The sequence below is a fragment of the Macrobrachium nipponense genome, chromosome 40, assembly GCF_015104395.2.
Source record: "Macrobrachium nipponense isolate FS-2020 chromosome 40, ASM1510439v2, whole genome shotgun sequence".
In the NCBI taxonomy this organism is placed as follows: Eukaryota; Metazoa; Arthropoda; class Malacostraca; order Decapoda; family Palaemonidae; genus Macrobrachium; species Macrobrachium nipponense.
This window is the reverse complement of record NC_061101.1, coordinates 50,271,267-50,288,158: the sequence shown is the minus strand read 5'-3', so window position 1 is coordinate 50,288,158 and position 16,892 is coordinate 50,271,267. Positions and strand designations below refer to the sequence as shown.

General features: G+C 40.9%; 1 protein-coding gene across 1 annotated transcript in view; it reads right to left on the bottom strand.

The window, feature by feature from the left end:
- The window catches only part of LOC135212153 (RNA-binding protein 7-like), a 340,935-nt gene that overhangs the window by 297,606 nt on the left and 26,437 nt on the right, over window positions 1-16,892 (bottom strand). The gene's annotated exons all lie outside the window — the stretch shown is intronic.

Here is a 16,892-nt window from a genome sequence, read left to right as displayed (position 1 = left end):
ACTCTGAAACGGGCGAAGGATGGTTATCTACATTATCAGATTGAAGGAGGCTGTACACATTTCTGAAGTTCTTAATTCTGGCCCTTTTGCAAATTTCTTCACTCAAAAGTAAAATGTTCATTATTCCAGTATTCCCCTCAAAGGTGTCATTCAAAGTGATGAGAGCCCCTTCCACAATTCTCCTAGTGGTCCTATCCGCACTCTTATACATAATTTTTCCTCCTTTGAAGTCGATGGCATGGTCAGAATCCCAAGTATGCTTGGCAATGGCGCTGTAAACGTTGCCCAAACGGCAAGCTGCAATGTGTTCACGTTTCCTCTGGTCCAGGGAACGACCGCTTTCACCAATATAGCATTTGTCACAATTTTTACATCCTATAGCATAGACTCCAACATCGGTGTTTGGTTTTCTGCAACTGTTTTTGATAATTTTATTTTTACGAGTTATAATCGTGTCCTTCTTTTCTAAGATTAGAAACTTTTTTCAGGTCATGATTATACGGAAGGGGAAGGCATTTAAAATTAGTAGTCGAACAGCGTTCCCTTGGATTACAAAACATTCTTCTAGAAAGACATTTGTTAATAAAAAAAAAACTTGGATAAACAAGGATATTACTGTGGATCCTTCTATTGATATATATATATATTATATATATATATATATATATATATATATATATATATATATATATATATATATATATATACAGACAGAAACACATATGTAAATTTGTATGTTTATTTCGAACACGTACTTGAGAATATCCTTAAGCCCACGTTAGAAAGGTAAGTGAAACAGGGACTTGGAACAAGTACTTTCGTAGTACATTCTACATTCTCTCGTCCTGCAATGCATGATAGGGAACGATTCTTTTGAAAGGAAGTCTTCGTAGGCATTACGACAGTTGTCTGGAAGGAAGACATTCCTTTCGCCTCTCATGCTTAGCTGCAATTATTTCTTTGAGGGAATAATTACACTTATGTATAAATACATTTTGCTGACAACATTTAGATGACACAAGACAGATTCTACAAGGTTCGTTCTCTTTTTTTTAAAACACATCAATAGTCTGTAAACTAAATTATCAACAAGATTTCTTAATATTGTTGAAATCATGGCCCCCTATTACATTTCATCTGAGGTAACGGAATCAGAATCCGACCCCAAAAATGGTGGTGGTCCTTATTTGCTTGGTGCATCAATAAGCAAGTTTTGAAAATTAGGGATTAGCATTAGCATTTTGGACTTTACTAAGCATGGAATCATTGCTATAATGGAAGAGTAGGTAAGGCTCTTGCCGCATGGCACCTGCTCCTAAAAATATCGGGGTCAGGATTACCAAGCGACACACACAGTTCGATTCAATCGTCAGTAACATTAGATCATGTAAGGTGACCAACGAAATTCTTAATGTCGTCAGTGAGTCCGTAGAACAGCATTTCTCTGCAGTGTTTGCTGTTCCAGTGCACCCAAAATGTATGAAGAATTACAACCGCCCACCCCCCAGTGTATGAATAATTTAATACGAGAAAAGTGTGTTCAACTCATCAGTCTATTCGACACGAAAAGCACTAACTGATTCATATTAGTTTTTATCTTATGGTCTGACAATATTTGCTCATTCTCATTTCATAAGGCGAAATCTACCAATGCAAAGGTATATTTCGTGTTGACCATCGTTAACAAATATGAATGAACAAAGAGGTGTTTGTTACAACATATGTAAGGGATAATATACTTTTTATCAGATGGATGAATATAGGTATTCGTTCATATATAGGTGTGTGTATATATATATATATATATATATATATATATTATATATAGATATATATATATATATATATATATATATATATATATATATATATATATATACTTGATTGTAGATCACGAAGAAATGAAATGCGTGATTATACAAAGTTACAGCCACGAAGGAAAATTGAAACACTGGAGATGCCATGTACTTTAGTCTTATTACCAAGACATGGTCACAGCAACAAAGATACTCAGAAGCAAGGGCCTATAAATATGGTGGGTACAAGTCATAAGGGAATACAAAAAAGGTAGGGAGATTACAGAACGGTCAACAGATTGAAATCGAAATCTACTCATTGGTAATTTGGGAGGAGGACAGGTTCAGGGGGCCGTGATGAGTGATGTCCACCAGAAGCCTTCAGTGTCCGCACACGAGCTGGCACCCAGTAGAGGAATCTAAACGATGGTGATAATAAACTTTCAATTTCATTATCTTCCCATTAGGTTGAGGATGAGGTCCTGATGGGAGCAGGACACTAAGGAGCAACCACAGGAGGCCACTAGGTGCAGATAGTGTCTGGTGGCCATCAGCAGTCATCCTTCGATGTGGGTGGTAAGGACTTGGTGATCTTGTTCACTAGAAACTTCTTGTTGGAGGTAATGTCAGCTAAGTAAAATCTGGTAAAGTGGATATCTGCTGGTATTGGCGGCCGCCACCATTAATTCTGGGTGGTTCCCTAGACAATTCATCTCCAGCTACAATTAGGAATAAGTTCCTGGATACTTTCTCAAATGCCTGATGGTAGATGCACCATACAGGCAGCTGGGGACAACCTTTCTTTTATGCTTTGTACAGCCACCCTTGCATGGTGTTAACTGTTCATGACCCTCGCCCTGGCCATCTTTGGCCTCCCAAACTGCATGGGAGGTATGTCGTGAAGCCTTGGAGATCTCCAGCAATTCATCCAACTTTCTAAGTGGGTCCACCTAGGGTGTGCCGTTGGCACCAGGAAGAGTGGCATGGATGTCCATCGGTAGACAGTGCAGCTGAATTTCACTGAAAAGGTCGACCTTTTCGGTTTCCCACCAGTGTCCAGTTCTGGTAGTGAGGTTTGGAGTCAAGTTCATCCCAGGAACGTCTAGCTGATGTGGCCCCAGTGGAGTTTAAAAAGAAAGAGGTCTTGTCTGGTGTGGGCTGGCGGCGGCAAGGAGAATTCCAAGACATGCAGACCAATGCCTTTAAAATATTCAATACTATAAGACATGTCTCTTCGAAATTGTTCAAAACAGAAGCCCATGTTAGTCTACGGTCTAATATCACTCCCAAACACTTTCTGTATTCTACCCGAGTGACGTTTGTTGACCTTAGATGCGAAAGTCTGGATCTGGGTGTAAATTATAACAGCCTTGCTTGTCTTAAAACTGGAGCCATTCATGCCTGCCCAGTCTTTAATCTGATCTATGCAAAGTTGCAGTCTTGTCTCAACCCCTGTAGTACTTCTAGCCCCTGCAGGTGCTACAAAAATGTTTGCCACAAAGAGGGTGTGAGAATATTCGATGGGCTAAAAGAGGATATCCCACTTCTCACCAATACAACGCTACATAAGCACTAAGGAACTCTGGAGAAGCAATCCTTCCTCTTGGCATTTTCTTGCAGACGGAATACTTCGATCAGTGTTGCCACACGTACGGCCTTGGTACGATGTACAATAGCATTTTCCATTATTGTACGGTTTGTACAGTAATTCTAAGGTGGTGATAAGTATATAATTACAAATATAAGTGGTCGGTGAACTCCTCCATGAAACAGGCTAATCTCTAAGAAAAAAAAATTATTTCAGTCCGTGCATGGCTTGCCGCCGCTTGTCTCCAATTGTAATGTGGTTCAAAGGCTATTGGAACAGTGGGAGGCACTGAAGCTATTTTTCTCGGAGAAGTGGCTTACTGAGAAACTATTAGCAACAGAGTTGATTATCAACTCCCTTCATGATCCTTTCATGAAGTATTTCATGATGTAAATAACCTAGATGTTGTGATGCCAGTTTTTAACAGACATCATCAATCATGAAGTTATATTTATGTTCCTTGACTGGGTTCTTCCAAAGTTTACTGAGTTCAAACAATTTTTCCCAGTCAGATAAAGCAGTAATAACAGTTCTCCATGATAAAGTGTCCATGCTATTCAGAGACCTCCTTCTCTCATTTATGGACAGGACCTACGTAATGAAAACTGATCTAAATACTGTAAATCCTGAAAGACATGACAGGCATCTTAGTGACAGCCAAATGTACCTAGGAGTTAAAGTTATGCAGGGATTAAAAAAACCCTCATTACAGGAAAAGAAAGCTCAATAGCAGGAGTTTTTTCAGAAGTGTAGAAGTTTCCTTGTAGTGGCATGCACAGAAATAAAAAAAAGAAGTATAATTTCAGTGGTGTCCTGTCAAAGTTAAACTGTCTCTGTCCAAAAATTGCTCTCTCATCAGAATTCAGAGAAAGAATTCGCTCCTTATTCCCTCTTGCATCTGAGCTTCCTCTGGTTGTACCCCCAGATGACCACTCACTACTTCAAAAGCTGGATGATCAATGGAGACTGTTTCCCATATTGCAACATGAACTTAGACATTTCGTTAATGAGTCACCTGATAAGTTCTGGGGAGAAGTGTCCCAAAAAGAGTCTAGTTTTTCAGACCTAGCCAATCTAGCTCTAATGCTCTTTGCTTGCCGCACTCTAATGCTGAATGCGAACAAGTGTTTAGTAGAGTTAACCTCATTAAAACTAAACAAAGAAACAGACTGAAAACAAGGACAGTTAATGGGCTCTTCTCTCTGCTAGTTACACGTTTATCATGTTCAGCTGGTGAGTCTCCACCTATAACAATATCATCCAGATATGGATAAGCAAAATCATAAGAAGCTAAGAATTGGGAAATGAACTTCTGAAATATTGCAGGAGCAAAAATGGATACCAAATGGTAACCGTAAATATCTATATAGACCCAAATGTGTGTTAATTACCAAATATTTATGGTCTTCTGGAGTAACTTCCATTTGCAAATAAGCATTCTTGAGATCAAGTGTGATATAATACTTATATCCAGACACATTGGAAATTAATTCTGACATATTAGGTAATGGGACTTTAGATTCATGAAGAATTTCATTTATTTTACGAAAATCCCCACAAACCCTAAGGGATCCATTCCGCTTCCTGACAGTAACAATTGGTGAGGCATAATCTGAGAATTCTACTCTTTCTACAATCTTATTTTTTTCAAGCTCTTGCAGCGCACTCTCAACCTCACTGCATAACGTCAGTGGCACCGTGCAGACCTTCTGAAAAACAGGAACATGACCAACTTTAGGATACAATCAGGCTTGACAGTTCTTAATAGGTTTCAAACTATCTACATTATAGTTTTCCACAAAATCTTTTATATTTAACTGATGGACATTAATTATATTGCACTTAGCTATTAAATTCCTACCAATCAAGTTACTTGGGAAGTCTGACCCAACAATTATGAATTCAACGTCTGAATGATTTTGCTGTTTGTATAGAAAATTTGAAACGTTGACCTTCCCAAATACTTTAATTGGCACTTGGTTATAACCCTGCAATTTAGTTCTACAACTCAGTAATGTACAATTTAATTCTTGATATCGTCATACTTTAATGTGGAAATAGCTGAACCGGTGTCAATTTCAAATAAAAATAGCTTATGATTCAACTGACAACTAATAACATAAGGTTATAACCTCATGAGTCTTCTTCAAGTGGGGTTTCGTCGTTGGCTGTGCTCTTGTGAAAACTAACCTGAAGCTGCTGTATACGCCTAAGAAGACAATTGTCATAACTTTATACTTTTGCGGGCTTAAGGGGGTTTAAATACATACTTTATGTAAAGTACTAACAGCTTTATTGTTCCTTCACTCCGTTACAGGTGGTATAACTTATGACTTAGGCATAGCGTTACTCTCCTGATCCTGGCTGCCCTTTTTCGGATCTTGTTTACAAAGTAGAACAATAGTAATGTATTTCTATATCAGGGTTGTAACAGTAGCTATATGCAATATGTATGTTATATTTTTTTTCAGTTTTAGACATCCAAGGTAGTGTTGGAATTGTTTACCAACGAATTTCTGAAATGTCACTCTTGGGGAGATCCGGTCAGGACGACGTAAACAGAACGTAGAAAACAACTATTACTCGATTTTAAGTTGAAATAGGCATTTTCTGATAATTCACAGAACGTTCAAAAAGTTGTCATTTTGGCTTAACATGAAAACTGTGTGTGTGTGTGTGTGTGTGTGTGTGTGTGTGTGTGTGTCACACCCAATCAGTGGCCGAGGCAAAACATCCTGTTACACTTCTTTACAGCATACATGGGATTTCTGAATGATGAGTCCAGTGCAAATTCATTTTAATAATACTACCAGAAAGTAATCTATCGTCTTAAATTTTACTGTAAATGATTTTTCATCACATAATAATATAGAAGCTTCTCTTGTATGTGTGTTTACATCTATGGCATTTCAACAGAAGTCTTTCGGTTTCGGCCGTTTTGTGAGTCGTCCGTCCGACGTCGGTGACAAAGCAAAAATTCATTATAGACTCCTGTTTTACAACTATTAACGTCAGTAATTTTATTTAACAGTGTATGAAAGAGGTTATATACAAGATGGTTTGTTGAGTGTCTTTAAGACCAAGTAATTTCGCTTAAGTTCCTGCAGCAATTTTACAACTGGAGGATACGGGTATGGTAGAAATCAATTAATTTATATTTTACTGGACATCAGTTGTCTTGTGAATGAAAAGGTATTGGTAGATCTATAGGTATTTTAGGTATAGGTATTTTAGGTGGGTGAAAATACAAGAGCGAAATAGGCATACAAGGAGGTATTCTAACATTGCCATGGCAACCTGTATCTGTGGGTTCTGATTCTGAAAAGGGTATATTACACACGCGCACACACTTGCGCATGCCCGGTATGCATTCGTAAGGGCAGTCACTATTGCCATGAGTGATGGGTCTCAATAGTCCCTTTCAGGTGTGTACAGTTCTGCTTTAGTACCTTTGATTCATCTGTGTACTTCGGCGTTCCTCGTTCGTAGACAGCATGTCTAAACTGTGACTATTCTTTGCTACATTATTCACTATATATCTATAAAATATATATATTATATATATATATATATATAGATATATATATATATACCTATATATATATATATATATAAACCTAGATGGATAGAATATTAATAAAAACCTCAACTGGAGCATTATACATGAAGAATGGTACGCACACATTAGCTTTCCTATTCCAAACGAAGTAATTTCACATGCACTGTCATATGTAAATATAACAATACACAGTTTTTCTACACACAAATACAGTCTCTCTCTCTCTCTCTCTCTCTCTCTCTCTCTCTCTCTCTCTCTCTCTCTCTCTCTCAACTATATTGAATGCAAAGCCTTAAACCTAAATGAAAGAACAAATGAAGAATTCCAGACCTTAGCAGCAAGATATGAGAGAGAGAGAGAGAGAGAGAGAGAGAGAGAGAGAGAGAGAGAGAGAGAGAGAGAGAGAGAGAGAGCTTTCAGAATCATTCCTGCTATATTTTGATAAATCAAAGTATCTCTCGTGGAATATAGAAAATCAACGAATAATCGAGAGAGAAAGAGGAGAGTATATGAACTGGATACTTCAGATATGGATTTCAGTCTCAAGAGAATGTGGCCTTACCTGGCTTTGGCAGCAGCTGTTGTTGGGACGTTGTTGTCCAGATGTTGTTCGAAATACGGAAGATCAGTCATCTTGTTTGCTGTGGCTGCCTATTCGCTGGTGAAATTTCTCTCCTGACTGATGATGATGAAGCTGAACAGGCCAAGGAAAAGGAATTGAAAGAGAGAATTGCGGCCTTACGAGACGCCATCCCGTGCCAGAGAGAGCAGCGGGTGAACTTGGACAGGACAATTCTTCAGCTGCAATAGAGGCTCGACTACTATGAAGAGACGCAGAAGGCGGGCGGAAGGGAAAAACGCACTCGTGCCAACCAGATCACTCAGGTGTTGCAACAGCAAGCCTGGCAAGACAAGGCCCCCTCGCTCGAAGCTGGAACGATAAAAAGAAGAGGGGGAAACGCCAGCTGGAAGACAAGATCCTCAAGATGGTAGAAGAAAATCAGCAGCTAAAGGACAACGTGAAGGAAATGGGCAGAAAAACGATGGCCTATGTGAGAGGATAAGGGATGTGATTGCACAGTTGGCAGAGGCAAACTGCCTGCTTGAGAGATTCGAGAAACTCCAAAGACAGAAGGAGAAAGACCTGCAGCTAAAGATGGCATAAGCGGCGTGGATGGCAAGGCTCATCCAGGAACAAAATTACGCGACTGAGCGGAAAGACCTCAAGTTGAGGTTCCAGTTCCTGCAGAGGGAAGTGGTATGGAAACGTTGATGTTTATTTTGTAATAAGTTTGCTTTGTTAATCCTTGAAGGAAATTGAACTAGAAAGAAAATAAATGTTAAAATGTTTTCTTAGTTTTATTGATTCCTGGAAGGGAAAGGAAAGGGGGTATTATAAAAACGGCGAAGAAAATGAGGGGATTTGTGTAGGTGCCAGGAGAAGAACCAGGCTTCAGAAAAGCCGCTGGAGAATTGAGAGAATTGAGTAGGATTCATGGAGGTGCCAAGAGAAGAAGCAGGGGATTCAGTAAGATTTGCAGAGTGCCAGGACAAGAGCTAGAGGATTCAGAGAACCCCTAGGAGAATTGAGAGGATTCAGTGGCATATTCTGGTTCTAAGGAATAGTATAGATGTTGCTCTTTGCAGGGACTGGCGGCCGAGGCCCATTACAGGTCCCGAGTAAGGAGGGAAAGGTACACCACACGTCCCGGGGTGGGCAGGCCCGCCTCAGGTCCTGGACCGGGCGGGTGATGTCTGCCGCATGTCCCGGGACAGTCAGGCTGGGCAGTCGGCCACTGGTCCCGGGACGAGCGGGCGATGTCCACCACGTGTCCAGCGATGGGCAGGCCGGGCCCGCCGCGGGTCACCAGGACGGCGTCGGGTGGCCGGGCAAATGTTCCGCCCACCCCCTTGTCCCTGGGACAGGTGGGCCGAGCCTGCCGCGGGTCCCAGGATGGGTAGGCAATGTCCGCCACATGTTCTGCAATGAGCAGGCTGCGCCTGCCGCGGGTCCCGGGACAGGCGGGCATTGTCCGCCACATGTCCAGGGACGGGAGGGCGGGGCCTGCTGCGGGTCCCAGGACGAGCAGGCAATGTCCGCCACGTGACCCGGGATGGCCGGGCCGGGCCCGCCATGGGCTGAACGCACCAAGGGTCCCGGGATGGGCGGGCAATGTCCGCCACATGTCCTGGGATGGGCGATGTCCACAGGTGTCTCAGGACAGGTGGCTGGACCCGGAACAGGCGGGCGATGTCTGCCAGGTGCCCCGGGACAGGCAGGCCGGGACCGGTGCGGGTCCTGGGATGGGTGGTCGTGTCCGCCACAGGTCCCGGGATGGGTGGGCGAGGCCTGCCATGGATCCTGGGACGAGTGGGCGAGTCCGCCCCGTGTCCCGGGACAGGAGGGCGAGGCCTGCCATGGGTTCTGCCGGGATGGGCTGTCGTTGTCTGCCACGAGTCCTAGGAAGGGCAGGCAAGGTCCACCTCAGGTGGACGGGATGATGCGGCGGAGGACGTCAACCGGCCCCTAGACGAAGTGGGTGAGACCAGGTCAGGTCGTCAGATGTGGGCCCCTCTATGGGGAGGAGACTGGGTCCGGCCTCCTGTGGGGAGGACACCGGTTTGGTCCCTTGGGGTGGGGCCCCTGGTGGGGAGGAGACCGGGTCGGGCCGCCTGGCGTGGGCACCTGGCCAGGAGGAAAAAAGTGTCTATAAAAATAGTTAACCTCTTTAAAACTAAACAAAGAAACAGGCTGAAAACAACGACAGTTAATGGGGCTCTTCTCTCTGCTAGTTGCATCAAAGGTTCAGGAGGGTCATGTATTCATTTTACTCCTGCAAATCATATGTTTTCCAGAATAAATAATCATGCACAGTTATTCCACAACATCACAGAACATGAATTTGATTTGGAAGAAGATTCTTAAAGATATACTTTACAATTATTATTGTTATTAATTTCTTTATCATGGGATAGGTATCAGTACCAGTCATGTTTAATTATATATATTTATTTTAAATTACTACTCAGCGATGCTATTTTGATTTTCGATGTTTTGGGGTGTTTAGAGATATGTATAAGTGGCTATCCACTCACATATCTTAGTGTTAATTCGTTATCAGTTTGGTTTACATTAAGGAAAGAAGCAACGTTCTAAGCTGTATACTTTTTTTTTACCACAGTGTTAATACAATATAGTAATAATTTGTCCACAACATTAACTAATTATTCATAATTCCATTTTTTTTCGTTTTTGTAGAGCGAAATGTTTCATTTGTATTTTTTCTTAATTATGTAAATTGCTAGATATTAATGACTACAAAGAAATCATACATATATTCATTATTTTGTTAAATTATAAAAATATGTTAAATATCAAAAACAGTGTAAGATAATAATTACGATAAAATCTACAATTTTGTACGATATTTTTAATTTTGAGGAGCCAGTACGATAATTCCAATCCGAGAGTGTGGCAACACTGACTTCGATAGTAATTACAAAACGATCAAACCGTAATCAAAACTCAAGAGAGTTTCCCAAGTAAATCTACAATGGTGTAATCAAAATAGAAAATAAGGTATACGTTCATCATAAGCACTCCCATGAGTAAACTTGAATATGACGTCAACTGCCAAGTGATTAAAAGATTTCTCCTACAAAAAGACACAAAAGGTTGAAAGATTAGACTGCGAAAAAGTATCCGGCCACGTGACGATAACGAGGTCCTGGCGTCCGTGCATTGTCCAGCAGGTTGATCTAGTTTACTTGTTTTTCAGTTTTTGTTACAGGATACGAAAAGGGCCGCTGAAGCATTAACTTGTGTCATGTATATATATATATATTATATATATATATATATATATATATATATATATATATATATATATATATAATATATATCATATATATATATATATATAAAAATATATATATATTATACATATATATATATATATAAATATGTGTGTGAGAGAGAGAGAGAGAGAGAGAGAGAGAGAGAGAGAGAGAGAGAGAGAGAGACGAGATATATATATATATATATATATATAGTATATATATATATATATACACACACAGTATGGGAGCTTCCATTCATACACAGACACATCGGGAGTAAAAGTCCGCGTTGAACCAAAGTAAACATGAGCAGACAAGAGCAACTGACACAACCTTGTATGAAAATCTATTGGTCTTTGTTCGAACGACGGTGTTTAAATAAAGACTATGATAAACTTATCCACAGGATTTCCCTCTGTAAGGCCACACGCTCCTTAGGCTTTGTTGAAGGGCGGTGAGAGTACAAAGGCACTGTATTCTCACTGTCACTGGTTTTATGTCTTCTTTACAAATGTTTAAACGTCCCTCGGTGTATAATATAAACCCCATACTGTTTAACGCTAGTGGGGCTACAGCGCCCCCCCAAAATGGCGAAATCCTAAGGCGCTGCTTTGTATCGCATGACATAAAAATTCATACGCCAGTTTATTTCGGATCAACAATTTTCCACATCAAAATACACACAGTTTATTTTTGAGTAAATTAATTTCGTCTTGACCCTTTCATTTTGTTATATTTCGAAAGCAAGTTCACTATTCACGACTCATTCGTTTGTATGCGGAGTCCTTTGTTTTTACTTTTAATGCGCTAATATTGGGCAGCATCAAGAGCATTAAACTGAAAGCAACTTAGAAGACAGTTTCCTAACCATTTTGCCTGAGAAGGAGGAGCTCATATCCACCACTTGACTTTCAACAAAGATTTCAAAGGAAACTACAGGAATCTCGTTCGGCTTCCTCCAGTTCCGTCTGTCCACCCTTCATGTAGTTCAGGGGTTCCCAAACTGCGGGCCATGACCCCCAAAAAGGGGTCACGAGCCTTTTTCTGGGGGTCATGGAGGATCCAAGATTTTGAAGGAATTTTTGATGACTATTTTCGTTCCCTATGCTTGATATTTTTGTTTATTATTGCTCTCTCTGCAGTGACTAATCTTGAATTCAACGTTTAAAATGTATCAGCGCCATTAGGAAACGAGTACATTTTCAGAAGGCTTCTAAAGGTGGGGGTCATGGTAGGTTTGGCACTATACTGAAAGGGGTCACGTACTGGAAAAGTTAGGGAACTAATGGTCGAGTTCGTTTGGTCTTTCGACCACACCGCAATCAATAACACTTATTCGACTTTTAAAAGACACTTCAATGTGTACTTTAGAATGAACAAACACAGTCAACGAGAGATAGAGGGAATAATATAAGATTAAGGAGAGGCCAAGCACCGGAACCCATGAGGTCATTCAGCGCCGGAAGGGAAATTGAGAGTAAAAAGGCTTTTAAAGTTGTGACAGGAGGGAAGTAAGATGGAGGGAAGGAAGATGGAAGAGAGAGAATATACTGCGGACCCCAGTTTGGGAACCACACCCTTCGAGTGACGGTAATCTTGCGTCAGAGGGTCTAGTATCTCGTTGATTCACATCCTCTTCATTCCGGCAACGCTACAAGACACGTTTCATTGATACTCTGAATTAGTCTGCTTCCTGCGGTCCTGCGGTGGTGGAGGGCATTTCGTGCCGGAGAGATCAGAAGACGGGATGACGTCGGCTCTGGTGATTTTCGTCTTTTCAGGGATATTCCACTACGCCGTCGGCTATGCCGATTGCGGCACAGGTCAGTCATTGAATCGTGATCGGCTTCTTTCGCGCCGAAATTTGCAGTCAGTCCGATTTCCCCTAACTCGCATAATGGTGTCACCTTCTTCATTGCGTCAACTGCAACGACTTGTTGTTGGTTGACGAATTCATGCAATCACCAGCATTTGCCAAAGGTCCAATCTCCACTTACGGTCACTGACTTGCTTTCAACCCATTTGTGATACGTATGCGATAAGTTGCCGATATGCTGATGACATGTTGATTAGCTATTAGTTCTCGAGTGACATTAATGATGACATAGCAACAACAATGCATCTCGAACGTTTGGAGACTGATCTTTTATCAAAACATTTGCGCACATTGTCGAGAGCCATGACTAGAAGAAATTCTTACAAAACGTACACGCGTTTCTCACTGCAAGACTTCACAGATATGAAAAACATCTGCAAATGTCTTCCCTGGTGATTTTTCCGCTTCCCCTGACACCTTTCTTGGCCTCTCCTGGAACGTTTTTGTCATACGAGTCCAGAGTTCGCAGGACAGCTAGTAACTGCTGCAGAAAAAGTTCAGTATTCTCAAGTTGTCGACCTGAATGATTTCTATACTGGAATGCGACAGGAACATCCAGGGCCCTCTTTCTGTTGGTCAACTAATACAGATAGAACACGCCAGTTGGACCTTAGGCCAAGAACTGGGACCTATGAGGACACTCAGCGCAGAGAGAGAAATTGAGATAGGATGTTACAAAGGTGGAACAGGATGAAAACCTCAAAGCAGTTGCACTAAGGATCGGCTGTTAGATGAGAGTGGAAAGTAAGATGGAAGAAAGAATACGAATGGAGCTACAGTAAAGGGATTGAAAGGGGTTATAGCTAGGGGCCGAAGACAGCCTGCTATGTTTGTTTGTTTGTTTGTATGGTGGTTTTACGTTGCATGGAACCAGTAGTTATTCGGCAACGGGACCAACTGCTTTACGCGACTTCCGAACCATGTTGAGAGTGAACTTCTCTCACCAGAATTACACACCTCCCACACCTCAGTGGAATGCCCGAGAACCGACAGGCTGCTATGCACTTACGTAATGCCTACAGTGCACCGCGTGAGATGCACAAACTCGGACATCGAGGGGACTTCAATCATAATAGGAGTTTTTTTATCTTTCTAAGCCTCTCAGTCGTTGCCCTACCCGTTACCTCGCCCTGAAAGAAAGCGAGAGAGAGAGAGAGAGAGGGATAAGAAATATCACCGTGCTATCTGATAGATGTAGCAGTTATCTCCACATTTCCTCTCCCAGGCGCGACTTACAGAGGCTCTGTAGTCGGTGTACTGAACAGGGCAATCTTGGGTACTCCTGGATCACAACAAACACAAGCATTAGAGTCTAGTGGCCAGGACACTCGCCTCACCAAGGAATATGCAAGTGTGATCTTGGCAAGGGTGTATCCATGCCCCGAGGCTCAAAGGGGAATCGATGCCCGAGATCCCAAGACTGGGGCATCTAATTAACAAATGCCTAACAGTCACGGGTACCGAACAGTCTTTCCTTGGAAGTAAAACAACTGCAGCTTCTTTAGTTAATCCTTCCATATCTTCATTTCCTGGAACACCTAGATACATGAGCTGGAACCCAGAAAAACTGAACTGATCTTCTTCTTTTGATAATATAAAGCCATTGTAAATTTTTTGTAACTAATGGGTTGGGTTAATTAAAAACCTGTAGACCTTGCAAAACACTCTATGCATTAGCTCTGCTGTGAACATAGTATTCACAGAAGACAGATGGTATAGATCTCCAGAGGCAGAGAACAGTTTTCCTTAAACTAGAAGACTTGGAATAAGGATGACTTGGAGTCACCAGTTGCTAACAGAATCTTAAACCTTCAACTGGCTTAGTCAGTGTACATGCAGTGAGGCCTTTGCATAACCTTAGAAATTTCTGATGATCTCTACCCCAAGGAATGTGGGCGGCCAAAATCTTGAGAATGTGTAAAAAAATAAATAAATAAATAAATAAATAGATAAAAAAAATCAGATATATTATCTTCAGCTCCGCAAGACTAAAAGCGTGGGCCAATTTGCAGTCAAAAGCAATATGCAGAAATTGGGTTTTTCTAAACGTGGTCTGCGCTGACCTCGTGTATATTTCTGGATCTGGGTTTATTCCACAAATGTATTTCCTTCTTACCAGTCTCACTTGTAATTTCATCCACATTTCAACCCTTTCTCACCTGCTTGAATTTTCTTCCATCAAAACAAAGGTCAAATATACCTCCAGGTATTCCTTCCTTACCATTACATCGATCAGGTAGCTCCTCCATCTGGGAAACCCTGTATTCCCATCAATCAAACCCCTTTTGAAACATTCCCTGACTTCATAACATTCCAATAACTATCCATTCCCATGTAATTCCAACAACTCTACACCTGGCAAGACTTTTACCCATTCGTTGTCATCTACCTTTGCATATACCCCATAGAGTGTATTGCCGTCAGTACACCTCATATAGTGCACTATGAATTACTTTAGGTTCTTTGCAGCATACCTTCGGCCCCTAGCTGCAGTCCCTTTTGTTCGTTTTACTGTACGTCCTTTCATATTCTCTTTATTCCATCCTACTTCTCACCCTCTCCCAACAAATGATTCATAGTGGAGCTGCTTTGAGGTTTTCCTCCTGTCATATCTAGCAAACTTTACTCTCAATTTCCGTTTCGGCGCTAAATTTTATGTTCAGTTCATTTCTAATCAATTCTACCTTAACATTAACACCACTTTGCATAACACTCTGTCATGTTCTCCGAATTCATCCAGTCTAGATTTTACCTTTCGATAATATTTATTTTTATTTTTGCTCATCCTTTTAGCGTCGTTATTTATCAGTTTATGGTAATTTTTATAAGAATATTTACGATGCGGTTTAGGAGACTAAACTTTACCATTCACCATCATTTGACTGCTTTAGTTACACACACACACACACACACACATATATATATATATATATATATATATATATATATATATATATATATATATATTGAGAGCGAGAGAGAGAGGAGGAGAGAGAGAGAGAGAGAGAGAGAGAGAGAGAGAGAGCTAGTTTGGGTTCTAATGTGAGGTTTTAAACCTACAGGAATGGCAGACAGAAATGAATTTATTCGGGGTCAAATTACAAAGATAACGTTACAAGTTAAATCTTTTCATGAAGTGTTTTTAATAAACAGAAACCTAAAGCGCTCTCTCTCTCTCTCTCTCTCTCTCTCTCTCTCTCTCTCTCTCTCTCTCTCTCTCTGGTGCATTCTCCGTCAACTCTTATCAAGGAGAATATTTGTTATCTATATTGATTTGATTTCATTAAAACATTTACGAGGTCATTCAGGGCTGTTGTGGAAATTGGCAATAAAAGGTCTGAAAGGGGTAACAGGTGGCAAGTAAGACGGACGAAAGATAATAAGAACGGAGGTAAAGTAAACTTAATGAAAGGGCTCGCAAATAATGGCCGGAAGGAGCCTGCAAAGAAGAACCTTAAGTAATGCCTACAGGACACAGCATGAGGTGCACTGACGGCACTACCCACCTACGGGGAGAGAGGTCTTAATCAAAATTTACATATTAAAAAGGAAAAAGGTGCGTCCTCACTACAGGGAAAAATGTCGTCAGCAAAAGACAGCAACTTATCGCAAGAATGGCAACAAAGGTAGAAAATAGGTCTGCAACTTATTGCATGAATGCAACAAAGGTAGAAAACAAGTCTGCAACTTATCGCAAGAATGCAACAAAGGTAGAAAACAAGTCTGCAACTTATCGCAAGAATGCAACAAAGGTAGAAAACAAGTCTGCAACTTATCGCAAGAATGCAACAAAGGTAGAAAACAAGTCTGCAACTTATCGCAAGAATGCAACAAGGTAGAAAACAAGTCTGCACTTATCGCATGAATGTAACAAAGGTAGAAAACAAGTCTGCAACTTATCGCATGAATGTAACAAAGGTAGAAAACAAGTTGGCAACTTATCGCATGAATGTAACAAAGGTAGAAAACAAGTCGGCAACTTATCGCATGAATGTTACAAAGGTAGAAAACAGGTCAGCAACTTATCGCATGAATGTAACAAAGGTAGAAAACAAGTTGCTGCAACTTATCACATGAATGTAAACAAAGGTTAGGAAAACAAGTTGACAAATTATCACCAATGAATGTAACAAAGGTAGAAAACAAGTTGGTGGCAGAGTCGAGAATTGATCTTGGGCAAATGGTGGATAATGCAAATGGTGGATAATCTCTAGAAGAACTGGTTCTGACCCC